Consider the following 23,134-nt stretch of genomic DNA (forward strand, 5'->3'; position numbering starts at 1 on the left):
AATGAAAAAGTCAAACCGAGAAGACCGGAGCTATTTAATACCATTTTCACAGAATTCAACAGCAAACGAAATGAAACCCTATGTTGTTGGGGGATATATACATATGTTTTAAATCTTTTAAAAAATCAAGTAACGATAAAATATAGCCTAGCAGTTGCAGCAGACAGAAGGGATGAGAGAGGTGGGGCATGGATTGGGGGGGAGCCAGTCAGGAAAACATTACCATTAACTTCTATTTAGGTTCTCTAGTGGGGGGAGGAGCAGGTACCTGGGTGTTCCCTCTATTATTGTCCTTTGAATTTAAAACATGTTACAAGGGGCGCCTGGGTGGCGCAGTCGGTTAAGCGTCCGATTTCGGCTCAGGTCACGATCTCACGGTCCATGAGTTCGAGCCCCGCGTCGGGCTCTGGACTGATGGCTCAGAGCCTGGAGCCTGCTTCCGATTCTGTGTCTCCCTCTCTCTCTGCCCTCCCCCGTTCATGCTCTGTCTCTCTCTGTCTCAAAAATAAATAAATGTTAAAAAAATAAATAAATAAAATAAAACATGTTACAAATAATTCTTGTAGTAACAATAAGTTAGAAAGTAGGGGAAGCATATTCTGAAGTCACAGTTTAGAAGACACGTCATCACTTCTGCTTATTCCCTTACTGCCACTTGATTTCCTAATGTCACTCAGTTCTATACCAGAGGTATCTTCTTTTATTAGTCTTTTATCTGATTAAGCCTGTGTCTGCCGTTTGTCAAGCCACTCAGGAACTACTTGTTGGATGAATAACTGAATGAATGACTTGGGAAAATAATTCAGGATTTTTCTTAGAAACTACCTAAGAGGGAGATTTTGAAAAATACTTTTCCTTCCACTACTAGCTGGGTGAGATGGACAGCAAAACTAGGTTATTATTGCAGAGACTTTTGAATGATAATGGACTGTATATTTGAAGGAAGTATTTCTTTTTTTTTTTTTTAAGTAAAACTCTCTTAATTTTTTAAAAGTAATCTCTGAGATCAGGAAGCACACATTCTACCTACCGAGTCAACAAGGTGTTCTTTGAAGGCAGTATTTCTGGTTATGTTTAACTATTGTAATATGATCAGAGAGATTAACAAATACATGACAAAAACAAATAGTTGATCAGAACAGCAGACAGAAAGCCCATGGGAATTAGTCCAAGCTCCTCAGTTTTGAATAAAGGCACTTTGGGACTAAAGAAATAATTGATTAAGATCATAGAACTTGTTGAGAACAGAGTTAGGAAAGACCAGAACCTAGATCTCATGATTCATATACTAGGATTTTCATATTGAAATACTGAATGGTAAATAAAATATTTTTTTTCAGACTTTTTGTTTTGTTTTGTTTTTTAAAGTAATCTCTGTACCCAGTGTGGAGCTTGAACATATAACTCAGAGATGAAGAGTCTCATGCTCTGTCAACTGAGCCAGCCAGGCACCCCAAATAAAACAAACATTTGAATGTCCTGTAGAAGGCATGCTTAATAACTTAAGCATGGGTTATAACCATTAAGTAGGAAGCAGTGTTTTCTGATTTTAAGTTAGGGGAAACTACAGTTAGCTTCAGATACTTGACAAATATACCTAGAGAACTAACAAGAATTTTTTGCTTTTTTGGCTCATAAAAGCAAAAAAAGAGTGTGATCTGTGATGTACCAATGAACACTGGACTGGAAATGGGGAAGAATTAGGTTCTGAACCTGGCCCTGCCACTAAGTAACTGTGTTGTCATTGATTCTTTGCATAATTTTTCTTGGTCTTAGTAGATGGTTTATAGAGACCAGATTTAAATGACTATATTTTTTGTGGACAGATTTTATCTGTCTTAAATAAGTCATTGTCATGTGTTCCACTATTAAATCAGTGGCCACAAATAAGGAGATAAAGAGGGAATCAGTTGAAAATGAATGACTCATTATGCCAATACATATTCTGAAAATAAACTTTTTTTTTTTTTCTTACATCACAGGTATAATACTTCTCCACATCTGCTTCAGGAAGAAAGTGCCTGCCATTCCTATTGTTTCTACGCAGGTTCATGCCAGCCCAGAACGGAGAATCAGGTCAGTTTTAGGATTGTTTTGTCTGTCGAACAAGGAGCCAAGAGCAAGAATCATGATAGTCTTTCTTGCATCATTGTATTGTAGCAAGACCACTGAACTCTGCCCCAGAAGTGCTGGGTTTCAAGCCTTCTTTCCCATTGATGGCTGGGTAAGCTTAGGCAAACCTTTCCTGAATGGCTTGTAGTTTTCTGCACCCCCCCCCACACCAAAAAGGATATATTAGAATAAATTATCTTCAGTTTCAATTATAGCTTTAAAGCATTGTTACTTTTATTGTAGGTACCTACATAGAATAAAATCGTATTTTTAAAACATCATTTTCATTCTTTTTTTCCCCTGGAAAAATCTAGTTGTAAGCACAGGCTTTGGAACTCTAACCTATTGTATTGTAGTTCCTTGGAGTGACTAGTTTAAATGATGAGCTACGTTGTAAGGGACTCGAGAGTATTCTTGCTATCTGGTTGCCTTAGTTTTAGTATTATACTTTGCTTTATTGTTACTGAAACATTTTTTTACATGAGGTTATTAGTCCTTCAGTAATGTTCTTCAGCTTTAGAGAGGATAGCTTTTTGACCATGTTAGTTCTCTATTGATTGTACGTGACACAATTCAAATATCGTAAACAGAAAGGGGAAGTTATCAGGCTTTTGGATATATCCCAGGGGATACCAAAAGCTCTGGGGACATGGTAATGCAGCTGGGCTGTACAAGAAGAACCCAGAAACCAAAGACAGTCAGGTTTCCCTCACACTGTCAGTGTGGCGCTTCTCCTGTGCGTCTGTCTCACTATCTTTGGAGAACTGGCTTTCTTCATGTTTCCATTCCTTGTCATGGGAAGCATGGTTTTCACCACTTCCCTACACTATGTATTTTAAACTTCAAACTCCCAAAGAAAGGCTAACGAACGCTTAAGTACCCTATCCCAGATTTCCCAGAACAAGACTCTGATTCTTTAGTCAGGTGTCCCTAAGCAAGTTGTACTTTGGGGCAGGGTCATTTTAAAACTTGACAATGGCTATCTTCCCATCTTTGTTTCAAAGCCTGTTGTCCAAAAAGGATCTGATTTATTCCTACTACAATACACGTGGCTAATAATAGAGGCTTACCCTTTCTAGGAGTATTTGTATTTCAGTTGGGATCAAACATTAAGCTGTATTTCCAAAACTGTGTAGAAGTGAAAATGTGAGTTCTGGTAGATGAAAATGATTAATATAGATGAAAGAAAAACATTAGGGATTGAAAGGCAGTATTTTAGGGTTTGGAGATGGAAGAAAACGAGTAACCCATGTTTGTATACTTAGAGGAGGGCAGATAGATAATCACATATTTTTTTTAGCTTATTTTGAGAAAGAGAGTGTGAGCTAGTGCACACGCTCAAGCAGGGGAGGGGCCGAGAGAGAGAGGGAGAGAGAAAAATCCCAAGCAGGCTCCACACTGTCAGTGCAGAGCCCAATTCTGAGCTCGAACTGACAAACTCTTGAGATCCTGACCTGAGCCGAAATCAAGAGTCAGATGCTTAACCAACTGAGCTACCCAGGTGCCCTGCACATATATATTTCTAAGGTTGCAGTGGTACAAAACTTAATACAGCAAGTAAAAGAAAAGCTTTTCTATTTAACTTTCTGAAAACAAGATTTGAAGGTAAGGGAAAGGACCATTAGGTTTAGTCTCAGCTCAACTATTAACTATGATTTTGCCTAAATCACTTATTCTTTGTGCACCTCAGTTTACTGAATCTGGGCCACTTACCAGCTGCATGACCTTAACTTCAAGACATCAGTTTTCTTCATCTTAAAAATGGAATTGGTGGTAGTGATACCTCCCAGGTTTCTTGTGAGGAATTACTATATGTTAAGTGTACAGAAAAGCTCCTGGCACATCAGCAGTATCACTTTTTGAAATGAGTGGATTAAATTACAGGATTGCTGGAGTCCCAGCTAACTTAAAAAAAAATAAAAAGAAATCTGTGGTCTAAGATATTTCTGATACGACCAACATCTTTTTTCAGAATTAAGACTTAGAAGCCTTGGCCATCTACTTGAGCCCTGCATTAAGGCTAGTTTTGGTACTGCCAACAAAAGTTGTTTTGAATTAAGTGTAGGTATTAGTTCTCTATGGCTACATGTATTAATTTGTTAGGGCTGCTGTAGCAAATTACTACAAACTGGATAGCTTAAGCAACAGAAATTTATCTTTTAATGTTTATTTATTTTGAGAGAGAGAGAGCGCGCGCATGCAAGTTGGGGAAGGCCAGAGAAAAAGAGAGAGAGAGAATCCCAAAAATCCCAAGAGCCGATGCAGGGCTCGAACTTAGAAAACCGTGAGATCATGACCTGAGCTGAAGTCAAGAGTCAGACGCTTAACTGACTGAGTCACCCAGGAGCCCCAATTTATTTATTTTTAAAAGTTTATATGTTTATTTTGAGAGAGAGAGAGAAATTTGGGGAAGGGCAAGGAGAGGGAGAGAGAGAATCCCAAGCAGGCTCCCTGCTGTTGGCAAACCATAAGATCATGACCTGAGCCAAAATCAAGAGTCAGACGCTTAACTGACTGAGCCACCCAGGTGCCCCGAGACATATATTGAGAGAGTTTAAAAAGTTCAAGGAATGGAACTCCATACAGTATGAAAAGTGCCGATATATTTAACATGAAGATTAAATTACAGATTTTTAATTTTTTATAATTAGAAAAAATGTAAGTTGAAAATTAAAATAGCATTACAAATTAGACTATTGGGATTTTAAATTTTAATTCACTTTTTCTTTATTTCAAGAAATGATACCCTAAGTTTGGGACTTAGAAATCATTTTTTATATGAATTTTTTTTAAGTTTATTTATTTTGGGGGAGAGTGTGCACATGCAGTGTGCTCTGCACCGACAGCACAGATGTGGGGTTCCACCTCGCTAACCGTGAGATCACGACCTGAGCCAAAATCAAGAGTTGGATGCTTAACCACCTGCACGATCCAGGTGCCCCAGAAATATAAATCATTTTTATCACACTTTATATCCCCTTTTGTGATACTTTTTTTCCCCCTTAGACTTTTGGTTTATTGTCTAGAGCTAGAGGTTTCTATGACTTCCATCTTTGAGTTGTTTTTGACCGGAAGTATCCCTTATTTGGCTCTTGTTTTGAGGACAAATTATGTATTGATCTTTATTGATAGTGTGATTAAAAATATTGTATAATGGGTGCCTGGGTGGCTCAGTCGGTTAAGCCTTTGACTTCAGCTCAGGTCACAATCTCACAGTTCATGAGTTCGAGCCCCACGTCAGGCTCTGTGCTGATGGCTCAGAGCCTGGAGCCTGCTTCGGATTCTGTGTCTCCCTCTCTCTCTGCCCCTCTCCTGCTCGTGCTCTGTCTCTCTCAAAAATAAACAAACATTAAAAAATTTAAAAAAATATATTGTATAAAGATTTAAAAGCAGGTATTAGTGAGAACTGCAGTGTAGTACATGTTTTGGTTAAGGTACCAAACTCAGTCATTATTTCCAGGTTTCAGTCATGGTGTCGTTGCTTACAGCTCTTTGTCCTAGTACATATTTCTTAATTTCTCTTCTTATTTCCTATGTGTAAACTGAGTGTACTAAGTAAGTACACTTGTACTTACTTACACATTGTAAGTACTTACACATTGTAAGTAAAAGCTAAATTTATGTTAGCTCCCATTCATTGTTGCAAACAATGGCCTTAAGTCATTTTTATCTCTTAGTTTTTTAAGATTAGAATATCAACAAAACAGTGTTCTGACGATAATGCATAAACCTTCGGGTTTAGTTGATTACACAGTTCATTAGCATATTGGCTTTATTTTTGAAAGGCAGAATAGAGTTTGCCTAAAAGGATATGAGTTTAGAGCCATTGCTTAAATTATTGACTAAGAAAGGCAGGAAGGGATTGGAGAAATAAGCGTGCTGTTTTTGCTGTAGGTCTCAAAAGCTTTTTTGTGGTCGCCAAATACATACGTATGTGGTGTAATGTATCTGTAACACAAGGATGTCAACTTTTCATTTTCGTTTTCTTCTTAAACTTTTACCACTAGCCACTGCTCCCCCCTCCCCCTTTTTTTTGTTCTGTTTTGACCTGGGGGAAAGGAGTGGGAGAAGGGATGTCCATTCCCTTTACAGTCTTATACAGGACTTGTCATTGCTGGTCTTCTTACCTGTGGTAGGATTGCCCCTTGCTCCTGTTTTATGAAGATCTCTGCTAATAAGGCACCATTAGGTGTATTGATGTGGTTGTGAGTTGACTGTGGCCACTTAGGAACATCCTAAGAAAGCTAAACTCCAGGGTGCTTGGGTGGCAAAGTTGGGTAAGCATCCAACTTCCACTCAGGTCCTGATCTCACGTTTCTGTTCATGAGTTCAGGCCTGGCATCAGGCTCTGTTGCTGTCAGTGCAGATGGTGCTTTAGATTCTCTTGTCTCCCCCTCTCTCTGCCTCTCCCCCGACTCTGCAAGCTAAATTCCTTCTCCCTGTAGAAGGATCTATGCCTAAATTGAGGGAAATGTGGAATTAAGAGGAAGTCTCCTGTTCACATACATTGTGGTCCTAATTTGGTGTCAGCTTTACATTGTCTGAGCACATTTTTGTGTGTGTTTTATTTAAATGAAAATGAAGAAGGCCACTGCTCTCCTTAGGAGTTTGTAATTTGGAAGTGTTATACAACAAATGATATAGAAAGAAGAGAGGAAACGGGAGAAGATCTGAAGTATAATCTCTCAAGCTGGTTTATTATTTTCTTTGTGTGTGGTGGAGGAGGAACCTCAAAAAGCCTAGCCTAGAATTATTTTTGGAAAGTAAAGATCCAGTATGTTTTGACGGAATCAAGGATAGTTATGACTATGTCTATATGCTGAAGTAGAAAGTGAGTTAAAGAATGATTCCAAAACATATAGAGAAGGAAGGACACATTCTTTTTTTTTCTTCAATTTTTAAAGTGTCTTGATTTTTAAAATAAAAATTCAGATACTTAGTTCTTTTTTACCCCTCCAAAGAGCTGAAATAATTTATAATGGTCTGTGCTCTCTCCCTTCCATTTTTCCTCCTTCCCTTCTTAGTATCTGTCCCCATAATTTTAGACCTTTCAGTTTGGATCTTTTATATTTGGTCTTACTGCATGTTTTGTAGGAAGCAAATCACATTGTCATGTGTTCATGATGCAAGAGTTGTTTTCCTCCTTACGGTATCTCTAGCTCTTTCTTAACTATGTAGTTGCCTAGTCCAAAAAAAAAAAAAAAAAAGTTTCAAAAAGCCCCATAGGGATGAATTTTTGAAGTTATCTCAGAACCAGTCATGGTTCAAAACTCAAACTTTTTGGGATCAGAGGCTAAGATTTGGTTTATTTTTTAAAATCTTTTAATGTCAAAAAAAATCTTTTCAAATATTTTTACCTTCTTCCAACATCAGTAGATTAGACTGATGCTTTGCTGTATCTAAGTGGGTATTCAGGAATAAGGGCTTCCTTTTAGGGTCAGAGGTTGTTGAAGGAAAGCTTTTACAAAATCTTAGGAAAAGGCAAGCTGTCCCCCATTAAAGAACAGTTCTTAGTTTACTGGTGGAGAGGCCATATGATAGAATTAAGTTTTTTATGTGGGCTTAAATTTATCTCCCCTGTTTTTTTATTTTTAAAATACATATTATATATCTATAATATATATATTATTTATTTATTCATTTTGAGAAAGAGTGTGCACAAACACAAGCGGGGGAAGGACAGAGGGAGAGGGAGAGAGACTCTCAAGCCATCTCCACACCTAGCATTGAGCCCATCTGGCTCAGTGCTGAGCCCAGGGGCTCCGTCTCACGACTGTAAGATTATGACCTGAGCTGAAATCAAGAGTCAGATGCTTAACTGATTGAACCACCCAGGCACCCTGTCTCCCCTGGTTTTTTGATCAGTTTTATGTTTTTCATTTCCTATGCCTGCTAAAGAATTCTTGTTCAAGGAATTCACTTTTATAATATCATAGGTAGGGACACCTGGGTGGCTCAGTCGGTTAAAGCGGCTGACTTCGGCTCAGGTCATGATATCATGGTCCGTGAGTTCGAGCCCCGTGTCAGGCTCTGTGCTGTCAGTTCAGAGCCTGGAGCTCGCTTCGGATTCTGTGTCTCCCTTGCTCTCTGCCCCTCTCCCACTCACACTCTGTCTCTATCAAAAAATGAGTAAACGTTAAAAAAATATATATGTAATATCATAGGTAAATGAAATCCACCCCTTCCCTTGAATGATAGTTAATGATAATAGATAATAATATTAATAGCAGTGTACATTTACTGTTTCCTAGGTTTTTCATGTATTACATCATTCATTCTTCACCACAATCTTGTGAGATTAATTCTATTATTTTACTAATTTTTATGCTGTTAGAAACAGGCACTAGAAGTACTTGGCCACAGTCACAGGATGAGGTAATGGCAGAGCCATGATTCAAACCTAGGAATCTGTCTCCAGGGTCAGGCATTCACCTGCTCTGCTGTCCTGCTTCTCTTATACATGAGGAATGACATCACTTATTTCTTTTCTGTAAAAGAATGTGAAACATTCTTCTTATATCTGAATTTATATTTGAAGACAGTAGCCTGTGAATATTCATTATATTAAACGTGAGTTTCAGGTATTTAATTATACTGTTAAGAAAGTAAGAAAACGTATACTAATAAAAAATGTTTGGAGCAGAATGATTTATTCTGTCTTCTCAGGTGACCCTGTGTAAGGTTAGTATTCTATTTTCAGGAAGAATCTATTGATTTGTGAGTAATTGAATCCCAGGCTTTGCTATATCCCCATTATATTTTTGATATTTAGCTTGCTATTTTGTTTCCTTTGGAAGTTCTGTACCCACATAGATGTCTGTAACTTTTTTTTGTTTTGTTTTAGAAAATAATTTTGAGAATAATTACCCTGATACCAAATACTGTACAATTCAAGCACAAGAAGTACAGAACTGAAGAACTGAGTGTTTTTGTCACTTGTCTCCATTTCTTTTTCTGGAGTTGCTTATATTCTTGTTTTGTTTCTCTCTGCCAAATGGTTTCCTTTGCTTTCTTAATTAGAGTGTAGTGGTCAGTTGTGGGTGTTAAGTTTGGCCAGCTCTTGGCCCCCAATAGCTAATTATCTTGGTTATCACATTCTAAATTCTAACTTGCTAGGAAAGAAAATCCATGAGAAAATTTTTGAGATTTTAAGTTTTATTATGTTTTAAGTTTATTGATTTGAATAAGCTCTTTGCTTTTTCTTATCTTTATGGGTATTGAGATTTTGTGGCAGTCTTATTTTCCACAGCTCCTAGTTTGTGAATCTGGAATGGGAGTGTAGTTGAAGTCTAAGGTTTTTTTTTTATTTTGTTTTGTTTTTTTGAGAGAGCACAAGCAAGAGAGAGGCAGCAGGGGGAGAGAAAGAGGGAGAAAGAATAAATCTCAAGCAGGCTTCATACCCAGCACAGAACCCAACACGGGGCTCAATCTAACAACTGTCAGACCATGACCTGAGCCAAAATCAAGAGTTGGACGCTTAACTGACTGAGCCACCCAGGTGCCCCTGGTCTAATTTAATCGTGGAAAATGGTCTCTGAATTCAGTGAATGAATATTTTAGTCATATAACTGTAGTTTGAAGAATCATATGTCCTAAAAATATTTTTTAAAGTTTTACTTATTTAAGCGATCTCTACACCCAGTGTAGGACTCGAACTCAAAACCCTGAGACCAAGAGTTGCACATTCTTCCAACTGAGCCAGCCAGGTGCCCCAGGTCCTAAAAGTATTTAAACAGTGCCCTCTGTGATGTGTATTCCAGCGAAAAATGTGGTGCTATCAGCCTTTTTTTTTTTTTTTTTTTTTTTTTTTAAGGTTCATTACACTCCTTTCTGCATGTTTTGCCAAAGAGCTGGGCCTCGGAGAGTGGTAGGATCTTTCAAGAATAAAAAACTATCTATCACAGAATTAGCAGAAAGGAAAAGAATATCTATGAGATTGTGTAAGGTACATACAAATAATTCACAGATTATGAAAATATACTTTGTTTCATGACCTTTTGTTTACCTCAATATAAGATGTTCTGATGGAGACTGTAAACTACATAGTTGTGCAGCACCACCACAGATTTTCATCTTTGATAACATAAGTTTAAAGTACTGGTGATGTAGAATACATTTGTTTATATAGGAAAAAGAAAAGGTCATAATTTTGTGTATCTTTACAACCTGGCTAGAGTGGTAACACATTTTAAGATTTATCAGTTAGCATTTTGTAGACCAATGGGAAATTTCTTATTTCTGCTCTTTCAAAAAAACAAGAAATCTAGAAACAGGTGGAGATTTCTCAGTGGTTTTATCCCTCTCCTTTTAGGCCAGAGTTTGCATTTTGAAAATTTTAAACCTACAGAAAAGTTTAATGGAAACTATAGTGTACATCCAAATACTTTCAACCTTGACTCAATAATTGCCAGTGTTTTGCCACATACATTGTCATTGTGTTTATATACATTTCAGGGTGGAGAGGTGGCATTGCTGAACCATTTGAAAGTAATTTCAGCCATCATAATACTTCACCTGTAAATACTTCAGCGTGTGCCTCCTAGAAATAAGGACATTCCTCTGTGTGACCATTATATTTTTCTCATGGGTTAACAAAATAACAATAATTCAGTACTGTCATGTTAAATCCAGTCCCTATCCAAATTCTCCAGTTATCTCCAAGATTTCTTTTACAGATCTCTTCAAACAACAATCTAGTTAAGGTCCACATATTACACTTGCTTATATCTCTCTACTCTTTAAAAATCCAAATTAGTTTCTCCTTTCTCTCTCTCTCTTCTTCTTCTTCTTCTTTTTTTTAATGATGGTGACCTTTTTAAGAGAGTCCAGAATAATATTTTTGTAGCAATCCACATTCTGCATTTATTCCTTTCTGGTGCCTGTCTAGTGAAACTGGAAAATAATTCCTGTCATAGAGCAGGAAGCCACATGAGATACATATGATAAAATTTATAGGGCAATTGAATAGTGACTGGAAGTAGTTATTACTGGGTTGAGGTTAGCAAATGAGAATAAGGAAGGTTTCTTTCAGGTTAATGGAGCAGAAGTTGGGAAAAGAACAAGAAAAGAAAGAGGTTAAAGGGAATAAAGGGTATTCATATGACACCAAGGGATAGTAGCAGGCAATTTACTTGGTAAAGAGAGGAGAGGGTTGTGGAATCATAGTACCCAGTACCTAGAGGGATAGGTGCTTGTTGTGTTTTGGCTGAGTAGTTGAATGAATGAAAAAGTCTTTGAATTTTCTGCACTGACTGTAGAGAGGCATAGTGAGCCCAGGTCAACTTGGCTGCTATTAGAAAAACAAATGAGGTTGTGTGCATTAGACCTTTTGTATGTTACGAGGTTTTCTATGCAAGTAAAGGGGTATATTAATATATTGTTCTTGCAAATTTCTAAGGGAAAATTTGGAGTCATGATTTTATGCCTTGCCTGTATGTATATGTATTAGAATAATTGTATAGATACCATAAGTGAGAAAGCTTCAGTTTTATAACTTTTGTATGCAATATATATGTATAAAATATATATGCAGTTTTATTTGTAGTTACATGTTGATGCCTTGAACTGAAAAATTAAAGAATCTACAAAATGAAAGTGGTAGAAACATGGTTCTGTGTTTATAAATATTTTTAGTACTCATAGAATATACTTTGATGATGAATAATATTGCTTTCAAGTAACTTCTGATAAAATGTCAGATGTTCACAAAGACATAAGTAACTTTGATTATGTTCAGTTTGCTTTTCAATTAGGAAAAATTGAGAGAGGGCTAGTTAATTCTCAAAATATTGGTATTTTAATATGAGAGAAATCTGTTTTACTATGAAACCCTAGAGAATAGTCTTTTTTCTCCCTTTTCTTTACCTTACCTTCACTACTTATCCTTCCCCTACCTTTAATTAGTCTACCCTACCCTTCCTTCTGTTTCCTACCTTTTTCTTTCATTCCTTGCTTTTAATGACCTCTGCTGTTTCCAGAGGTCTTATCCCGTGTTACTTGTCTAAGATACTGCTTCATAGCAGTTAGTTTATGATTGGGTCCAACAAGACCCTGCAGTTTTTTCATGACTAAGTTTACAATTTTGTTATACTAGCTTTTAAGGCTCTAGGCAGTAATTTTTGCTTATTTGCTTCTTAAGATCCAAAGTAATACATTTTATCAGTGTTGGGATTCTTAAGTTGATCTAGTAAGTGCTTTCCTACCTATGTTCAGGACCAAGTGAGAAATACAGTGTGACATGATCAGATTTGATTTGGGCGTGGGCACTCTGTAGCAGTGTGGAGAGTGGTTTAGAATGAGGACTGATGGAAGGGGGATCGCTAGTAGGTTGTAGCAGTAAATCTAATGGGAGATGCTAAATAATTATTTCCTAACCCTATTCACTATTAGAGAAAAAACGACAAATATAAAAGATACTCTTTTATGATATGCTCCCTTTGAGTGTGGGAGTTGAAGGAAAGGAAGGAAATGAACTGAAACCATCAGGTGGTCTAGGTTGACTGCCAAGTTTCTACCTGGATGACTAGTTAACTCTGTTCCTGCTTAGCTGTGTAGAAATTATAGAAGAAAAAATAAAATTTAGGGAGAAAAATAATGTGTTAGATTTTTGAACATAACTTTAAGAATTTCAAACTTGCAGAAAAGTTGCAAAAATAATAAAAAGACCAAAAAAATAATATAAAGACCATCCATGTGCCCTCTGTTCAGATTTACCTGTTAACCTTTTGTCCCAAATGCTTTATTACTCACTTTGTGAATAATTGTTTCTGTGTATATATGTATAAATATACATGCATGTATGTATTCTTCTCATTGAATCATTTTGAAAGTTACATTGAGCATATTATAGCCCTTTAGTCCTAAATACCTTAGTGTGGGTTTCCCAAGGATAAGGATAATCTTTATAGAGCAGTCTTAAAAAACTTTAGTAGATTTAGCATTGCTGTATTACTTTAATCTGCCATATTCCCATTTTGTCAATTGATCAAATGTGTTTTATAATAAGCAGACTTCTTCCCCTCCAATACGGAATTTAGTCTGTGATCCCATATTGCATAGATGTCATATCTTCAGTATCTCTTAATCTGTAACAGGTCTTCAACTTTTCTTTGTCCTTTATTACATTGTCATTTTCAGAGAACATAGTTATCCCCTTCCCCCTGCCCCCCAACTTTTTTCTTTTTAACAGTGTGCCTTAACTTCAGTTTATCTGATGTTTCCTCTTGATAAGATTCAGGTTATGCATTCCTGGATGAAATACTACATAAGGGTTGTGTCTTTCTTAGCACATCATATCTGGAGGTATACAGAGCCCATCTGTTCCTCATTTTGGTACACATTTTGACCACCTGTTTGTTTCATTGTCTGATTCCTTCACTCTATAGTTACTATACTCTCTTAAAATTAATAAGGAATCTGTGAGGAGATACTTTAAGACAATTAAAATACCCTACTCTTCATCCAAATTTCATCCCCTTTGCATAGCGTCTACTGATAACTTGCTTCAACCAATTGTTACTGGTGTGGTTGTTACATGATGATTTTTTCCAACTCCAGTACTTCCCCTACTTTTACCAGTGATTACTCAACATTCTATTCAAATAAGAGCCCCTTTTAAAATCTATCTATATTGTTTTAATTATTGAACTTCTGGATTCCTGTTTGTTTCTCAATGATTAATAATTCATTACCGTTCTTAAATATTTTGGTTCTCAAATTGTCCCAAATCTCACCAGTAAGATCCTCTTTCTCCGTGCTGGCTCCTGTATCCTTTTACATTTTTTACTTTTTACTTTTCAAATACTTCATTATTTTCATCATTAATAAGACTCCTCTTGTATCTTCTCTGTCTCTAGAATGAGTCATTTCTCCTAGGAGTGGGGGTTGGGAAATTATAATAGGAGCCAAGATCTGGACACTTAGTATATATGTTGCTGCCGGATATCTTTGCTTCTGGGCCCTTTATTAGGGGACAAAGCTAGAAAATATATGTATCTTTATATGTACAAACATATATATGTGTATACACATTTGCATGCATGTGCTCATATAACATGGATATATGTTTGAACATGGATATATATTTTAGAAATATTAGTTCACAGATTTCTCTGTTTTCCCTTTCTGTATAGTGAGAACACTGGCACTTAACAATATCAGCATTTTTATTCATTTACCCTAAATGAGTATCATCTAAAATGATTTCAGAATTGTTTCACCTATACCACCATAAAAACAACCCAAAACAACACCCCACCCTTATAGATAACTAACTTCATTGGTTTCTTGTTTATCCTTCTAATATTTCTTTTGCAACAATAAGCAGACATGTATTTTTTCTTATTTCCTTTTTTTCTAACACAAGCATGCATGCTGTCTGTATAAATACTTTGGCACTTAGCTGTTTTCACTGAAAAATGTACCCTGTATCAGTGCACAGAGATCCTCATCATTCTTCTGTGTGTATGTATGCAAGTTTATTTGTCCCGTCTTCTGTGTTTGGTTATCCAGTCATTTTGCAGTTTTAGAGTACTGCAATGAACAACCTCGTTCATGTCTTTTTTACTGTTGGAGGTGGACCTCAGGTACCTGGCTCAGCAGGTAAATGGACATTCAGTTTTGCTACACGTTAGCGAATCCCCTTCCACTGCACCTGTACTGGTTTGCGTTCCCACCAGTAGTATATGAGAGCACCTGTTTTTCCACGGCCTTACAAAGAGAACGTATTGTCAAAGCTTTTAACTTTGGTCAATCTGAAGGGTGAAGAAATAGTATTTTAATGAGGTTTTAAGGTGCATATTTCTTACGTGTTAAGTTTATATCTTTCAGATATATGACTCATATATATAGGCATACATAAATATCTATACATGTCTTTTTTTCCATTTTTCTGTAGGATTTTTGGTCTTTTTTTCCGAAAGTTATTAAAGTCCTTGTGTATTAGGAGCATTAGCTCTTTATTTGCTACATATGTTTGCAGATATTTTCTCCCATTGTTCTCATTTGCCTTTTGACTTTGCTTATGGTGTTTTTTGCCATTCAAAAATTAAAAAAAAAATTTGTTATGTAGTCAAATTTATTAATGACTTCTGTAGGCTGGCATTTTGAGTTATAGTTAGAAAACATAATGAATTTGAACATAAATTTGCTGTATGTAACAGTGAAGAAATGAGGTGGTTGTCTATGCCAGAAAAATAGGGATAATTCTCTGTGCTGTATCACCCACAATTTTATATCTTAAAGCCTGAACCATAGTAATCTGTTTCATATGTAGAATATGCCAATTTAATTATTTTAACTTTTTATTACAAAAATTTCACCCATCCATAAAACTAACACATACCTATCATCCAGCTTCAGTATCAATTAAAACGTCTATGCCAAATGATCTAGATTTCAGGGTTTTCGTTTATTGCTAATTATCTTTGTAAGGAGGGAAGATTGACCTAGCCTAACAGGCTTTGGCCAACTGGCCTCCCGGGCTCTCTGGCCTCTTTCCAATGGTCTTGGCACCAGACCTGACCTCTTTCAGGCTTCTGTAACTTCACCATGTCCACATATCTGAAGTACATGGGAAAAAGGTGAGAAACATAATAGGTTAGAGACTACTGTGGCATGCATCAGTGAAAATAACTCAAAAGAAGTCTGGTCGATGAACGCATTAAAAATTATATCTCTTAGTTTGGATCGAAATAAACACTGTTTACTGTGTACATATAGATAGCTATTAAAGGAGGAGCTGCAAGTACCTTTTATCAGTGAGCCTAGGACAACTTACAGATGTTTGCTAGCCAGCATCTAAACATAACACGGAAAACACTCAAAGATTCTAATTTGCTTAATGGAATTTTCCTTGTACTACAATTATTTTAAACTGGAATTATATTGCTTTCACTTGATAGCCTCCATGGAAATTGTTTTATTAATTCGGTATATTAATTTTCAGTTTATCAGAGTCTATGATTAGTTTGAAAGAATGACTAGACATCACAAGGGCTCTGGGATTTCTTCTTTTCATTTTATGGGTCTGTATTCCCTTTGGAACAACATTCTCAATGCATCAAAACCCGGTTGAACTGCAACATTAGAATTTTCAAATGGCTTTCCTTCCTCTTTAAGTAGAAGCTGACCAGCCACTTACCAGTAACCATATGCTGAGAATATCAGTATTCTTTAGAAAATATTTTAACAGAGGCAGGAAGGAAAACCAGTGAAGTCTTAATGATTATTAATCTTTTGTATAAGTAAAGTCCACATTTGGTTTCTTTTTTTTTCACTGAGAATAGCAGTGGTAGTGATCATGGCAAGACAGAATACTTGCTGGCAAGAAGTGGACAAAGAAGACTGGCATAGTCACAGGGGAATGTTGCTGCACTGGCCTGTATTCACTGGTTTTCCTGTGGCCATTTCTTGTGAACTTGTTTTGATGAACTAAACTTTACCTTTTGCTTGTATTTTACATTTCTTGTCGTTTTTGTGTCGTCATGTTTTGGTTTAGTTTGTGATGTTGTTCATCTCTCTTCTAAAAATTAGAGCCTATCCACAAAAAAGTTGGTTTCCTAGGGGCACCTGGGTGGCTCAGTCGGTTAAGCATCCAAACTCTTGATTTCTGCTCAGGTCAAGATCTCACACTTCGTGGGCTTGAGCTCTGCATAGGGCTCTGTGCTAACAGCATGGAGCCTGCTTGGGATTCTCTCTCTCTGCCCCTCCCTGCTCTCGTGTACATGTGTGCGCTCCCTCTCTCAAAATAAATAAATAACATTTTTTTTAAGTTGTTTTTCTTACAGCTATCCTGCATGGTGATAAAACATGATTGTTTTATGGTTAACATGTTGCCTCTAAATATATGATAAGGCTCTACTTTTGTGGATGAGGAACATCAAATATAATTTAGGATTAAGTTTATTATGAAACAGAAGTTCTTTATTAGTTTTTGGAAAATAGTAGCATTTCTGAATAGAAAACAGCATGTTAAGCGATTGGTTTTGTGCCACTTGATAAAATCAGAAGACACATTGTGGTGTTTTGTGCGTACAGGTTTGTGTGTGCAAATTAAGATCTTTCCTCTTTTATTTTTTAAGACTTGTGGTAAAATATATGTAACCTAAAATTTACCATTTTAACCATATTAAATATTTAACCATATTTAATAAGTGTATAATTCAGTGGCATTATGTACATTGCAAACATCATATACCATCATCACCATCTATTTGTGAAACTGTTTCATCATCCCAAGAAGAAATTCTGTACCCGTTAAGCAACGCTTCCCCATTCTCCTTTCTCCTGGCCCCTGGTGACTTCTGTTTTACTTACTGTCTCTATGAATGTCAATATTCTAGATAATTTCACATGAGTGTAATCATATTGTCCTTCCTTTTATGTCTGACTTATTTAAGATGTTTTCAAGGTTCATTCCGTTTTGTAGCCTCTATCAGAATTTTGTTCTTTTTTATGGCTGAATTATATTCCATTGTATGTTGGTAAAAGAATAATCTGTTTATTATTTCTACCTTTTACTATTGTGAAAACTGCTATGAACATTGACTTACAGATATCTGTTTAAGTCCCCATTTTTAATCCTTTTGGGTATATACCTCGGGGTGGAATTGCTGGGTCATATGGTAACTCTAATAAACTTTGAGGAGCTGCCGCACTGTTTTCCCTAGTGGCTGCGCCATTTTACATTCTTCCTAGCCAAGTACAAGGATTCCAGTTTCTCCGCATCCCTGCCAACAATTGTTTTTTTCCATTTATTTGTTCATTGCCATCCTAGTGGATGTGAAGTAGTATCTTACTGTGGTTTTGATGTGCATTTTCTTGATGATTAATGATATTGAGTACCTTCTCATGTGTTTATTTTAGGGAAATGTTTGTTCAGGTTTTTTGTGCTTTTTTAAATTGAGTTATCTTTTTGATGCTGAGTTGTGGGAGCCTTTTCTTTATGTATCCTGGGCATTAAACCCTACTCAAAGATATGATTTGCAAATATTACTCCTTTCCATGGGTTGTCTTTTCACTCTCCATAGTACCCCTTGATCCAAAAAAGTTTTTAATTTTGATGAACTCTAATTGGTTTATTTCTTTTTATGCTGTGTGGTTTGGTGTCATATTTAAGAAACCATTGCCAAATCCAAGGTCATGAAGAGTTGCTCTTATGTTTTTATGTAAAAGTTTTATACTTTTAGCTTTTAAATTAGATCTGTGATCCATTTTTGGTTTATTTTTGTGTGTGCTTTAAGGTAAGGGTCCAACTTCATTTTTTTTACATATGGATATCCAGTTCTCCCAGCACCATTTTTTTGTTTTTCTAAGAAGTCCTTTCCTCATTGAATGGTCTTGGCCCCTTTGTTGAAAATCAGCTGAGCATGTATGTGAGAGTTTATTTCTGGGCTGTCTATTCCATTCCACTCTATGTCCATCCTTAATGCCAGACATTGTTTTTTTATCACTGTATTAAAGGTTTTCTTTTTGATTGACTAGTTTATCATTCTTAATGTGAACCTTTAAAATTTTTTCTTGTATGTATCTTTAAATTTTGCCTTTAGTAGTTTCATTTAGTTGACAGTACTTTAACAAGAACTGCAGATATCAACTTTATAATGAATCCTGTTGGAGTTAGTGTGCCAGGAAAATTAATACTAAAGCAAGCAAATTTGGAGTTATTGATGCTGCATTTTCTTTGGAAATTAGAGGGAAAAGCATAAAGACAGAAAATGATGCTTACACTTGCTCACAGAGATTAAAAAAGAATTGGAAAGACCAATTATTTATATAATGTAGTAAGTGATCTTTTAATTTCATGTTAAATGTCATTTTATTTTAGTTCCAGAAGTAATCTACTTAGGAGGAGGAGGATCGGGGGTGGTGGTGGAGGTGGTGAAACTCTTCAGGAATTTTATAAAAGAAAATAATTTGTATTTTGTGAGGAACATTTTCAATAAGGAGCTAGTAATGGCAGACTCTTAAGTATTAAGCCAGATCTGAATAACAATGTTTATTAGGCTTGTTTTGTGTTATAAATTTCTAGCTTAATTTTGTCTTCTTTCAGACTGCAACAAAAATTAGAAAATTAGAACATCAGAAGTTATTTTTTTCTCTATTGATATACAAGTTTTTTGTTTTTACACTTTTTTCAGAGCAGGTTTATACTCTCCCCCTCTATATTTTAACTGTAGTCCTTAAATTATTTGGGATTTATGAAGTAAATCTATTTTATAACAAGAATAGTGGATTATAAATTAAAGATAGACCTCTCTAAGAAAATACAAGTTAATTAACCTTTTTTACAGTTTGCTGTAAATGAATTTCTACTATTTTAAAATTTCTACTGTGACTAGATAGAGTAGATCAGTGCTAGGGATAAACAGATGTTTTAAAACACGGTCTGTTTCCTAAAGGAGCTTACATTGTAGCTTAGAGCCAGTTCTTGTACTGAAAATTTATGGACTCTGAAGTCTTGGAAGAGTTTGAGTCTAGCCTTAGAAAAACAAAATCAAATTTTTGAGCCAAATAAGAACAGTGAGTTATATGCTGACATACCTGACTCATATACTCAAGGAGGGATAATACAATATTTTCCTAGCCCTTTTATGTTAAAAGGGGGGGGGGACTGTATTTGATACCAGCAGTAAAACAAAAATGTTAGAAATATACAAAGAGTTGGGCTTATCAGTTGTAAATGACTATTATGGTTTTAGATTAGGTGAATTAGAATGATGCAAAGTCACTTACACCTTCATCATATTGACTTTCCAGCTCCATTTTTTTTTTAAGGACAATGGTAATTTTACAATTCACTTTCCATTTCAGAATGTGCTGGTGATTTTTTAAATTTAGAAGCCATATGATATATACCAATTAAGATTTTCTTTTATTCTAAATATTTTTATATTACTGTGATTTTCCTTTTTTCCAGTTTTGAGGTATTGATGACATTTAATTTCAAATAGAATCACAAAATTCTGTTTTTAAACCTTCTTAGTATTTATTGATTTCACCTCCTATTTTTTGTTCTTTTGGCTATTAACATACCGGGCCATCATCCAACCTAAACTGAATGGCTACGATTTCCTTTTAACTGTCTGTGTTAGACAAAGCTCCACTTGAGCCCTTTTCTGTAGTGCAAGAGTCCGCTTTGTAGAATGCAAATTTGATTTTCTTACTCTGCTTTTTGAAATTCTCAGTGTCTCCCTGTTGTCTTTAGGTAAAGCTGAGAGTGTGTCATAGAACATGTTTTTGGTTTTTTTTTACCCATTTGGTCCTTATACCTCCAGTCCCTTCATACCTCATCTCTTAGGCTTTCCTCACCCCTCACGTGGTGTGTGTGTGTGTGTGTGTGTGTGTGTGTGTGTGTATACATATATATAGTATATACACGTATATATATTTGTGTGTGTATATATATATATACACACACATATATACATATATATACATATGCATATGTATACATATATATACTATATATGCACATATATACATATGTATTACTATATATACATATATATACATACATATGTATATATGTATACATACGTATATACTTATGTACATATATACATATGTATGTATACATATATATACATACATATATATATATACACACATACCACATCCACTTTTTATTCTTGCACAAACTTCTCATTTTTCTCTCCCTCTTGAAATTTGATACTGTGTGCTAGGTATTCTTGTTGGGTCTTGGGTTTACCTTTTTTAGAGCACTTTTACTATATTGCCCGACTACTTAATTTCTGTCCACTCTATTTAGTCATAGTGTCTTATTTTTCCTCTTTTATCTAGGGCTCATGGTGACTGGGACATAATAGGCACAGATTGATGTTTATTGAATGAATGAATGAATGAACTAGTAACCTATTGCTGTGATATAAATTACCCTAAAACTTAATAGCTTAACAAGGGGTGCCTGGGTGGCTCAGTCAGTTAAGCATCTGACTTTGGCTCAGGTCATGGTCTCACAGGTTCAAGAGTTCGAGCCCCACTGCGGGTTTGTGCTCACCCTCTCTCTCTCTCTCTGCTCCTCATGGGATTCTCTCTCCCTTTTTCTCTGCCCCTTGCTCACTCATGCTTTCTCTCTCCTTAAAAAGAAAAGATAAGAAAAAAGAAAACTTAATAGCTTAAAATCAAAGCATTTGTTACCTCCAGTTTCTATGGGTCAGGCACTCGGGCATTCCACTCAGGAATGGTTTAGCTGGGTGAGTCTGGCTACGAATCTCTCAGAGGTGTTACTCATTAAGATGTTGGCTGGACCTATCTGAAGGTTTGCCTGGGCCTCGGAGGGGGGATACTTCCAGAATGGCTCACTCACATGGCTGTTGTCAGAAGGCCTATTTCTTGCTGGCTCTTAGCATGAACCAATTCTGTTGACATAGACCCCTCAATAGGGCTACTTGAGTATTCTCATGATGTGGAAGTCAACTTCCTTTAGAGCAAGTGATTTGAGAGAGAGCAAGGAGGAAGCCAGAGTGCCTTTTATGATATGGTCATACAGTCACTGCCACTACATTCTGTTCCTTAGAAACACATCACTAAATTTAACTCACAATTAAAAGGAAATTCTACCTTTGAAGGGAGGAGTATCAAAGAATTTGTGGATATATTTTGTAACTACTACAGAAACAAACAATAATTGATGATTCTCTCTTGGACCCAACCCAAATAGGTCATTCTCCCTCTTTATGAAATACATCTGTTTAAATGGAAATACATTTTTGGGGCTCCTCGGTGGCTCAGTCGGTTAGATTAAGCATCCGATTCTTGATTTCAGTTTACATCATAATCTCGAGGTTCGTGGGATTGAGCCCTGCATCAGCCTCTTCGCTGTGACAGTGTGGAGCCTGTTTGGGACTCTCCCTCTCCCTCTCTCTCTCTGCCCCTTCCCTGCTCATGCTCTCTCTCTGTCTCTCTCTCTCTCTGTCTGTCTCTCTCAAAAATAAATAAACATTAAAAAAAAAAAAGAACCTCTCTTTAAAAAATAAATGGAAATACATATTTAAAGTATGCATTTATTAAAATATTTTACTTGTTTTTGATAAAGTGACTAGATTGCACAGTTAGGTGAGGTAATCTAAATATTCATAATTTTGTTATTGCTCTTTCACTTAGATTTTGGAAATAAGAAAATTTCTCCTTAAGTTCTATATTGCCTGTAAAATGAATGTGACACAGAATCCACTGCCTTAAGACTTATTACAGGTCTTCAAAAAATCAAACTCCTCCTATATGTAAACTGTATTTATATGCTTTTCAGTGAGAAAAGGATAGCTTTTTAAACTTGTAGCTTAAAACACAAATTAATTGTACAAAAATTAAAGTCTTTTTAGCCTAATACACGTAACTTGCTTTTTCAAGAAAAATTATAGTTGTTAATGTGTGCTAGGCATTTTACTAGGTGCTGGGTATATATCAGTGAGCAGAACAGACATACATTCTTGTCCACTTAGAGTTCATGAACTGGTAGAGAGCGGGTAGTAAACAGATAAATAGATAATTACCAACAGCAATCAGTGCTGTCTTTGGAAGAAATGAAAAAGGTGAAGTGATAGAATTATGGGAAGACAGAGTTACTTCTACATTGTCAGAAAAGGCTTGTCAGGAGAGGTGACCTTGAAGCTGAGAAGTAGAGGAGTTATTCCTGCCAGGAGCTTACAGGAAGAGGGAACGCCCTGCAGTGTGAACAGTTGGTGAATGAGGAGTTGAAAGAATGCCTGGAGATGTCCAGGGGGAGAGTGGAATGGAGTTTGAGAGGTAGAAAGAGATGATATGAAAGAGTTTAAGAGGCTATTATAAGGAGTATGGATTTTATTCAACACATTGAAAACCATTAAAGGGTTCTGCAGTTCTGTATTACAGTTTGTGTTCACCAAAACAAAAAGGCTCTTCGGCTGCAAAAGAGAAAATAGGTGAGCGAGAAAGTGGGAGAAGAGTAAGAAGGCATTATAGCAGTCCAGGTGAGCCATGGTGGCAGCTTGATCTAGAGTGGTAGGAGAGAAGAGGATGGATT

General features: G+C 36.1%; 1 protein-coding gene across 1 annotated transcript in view; it reads left to right on the forward strand.

Annotated features, from left to right (window-relative positions):
• Positions 1 to 23,134, forward strand: part of WDFY3 (WD repeat and FYVE domain containing 3) — a 277,948-nt gene that overhangs the window by 31,763 nt on the left and 223,051 nt on the right. The window contains 1 exon segment of the mRNA XM_043572269.1: positions 1,983 to 2,076. The gene's annotated coding sequence lies outside the window, so the exon portion shown is untranslated.

The sequence above is a fragment of the Prionailurus bengalensis genome, chromosome B1 (genome assembly GCF_016509475.1).
Source record: "Prionailurus bengalensis isolate Pbe53 chromosome B1, Fcat_Pben_1.1_paternal_pri, whole genome shotgun sequence".
NCBI lineage: Eukaryota > Metazoa > Chordata > Mammalia > Carnivora > Felidae > Prionailurus > Prionailurus bengalensis.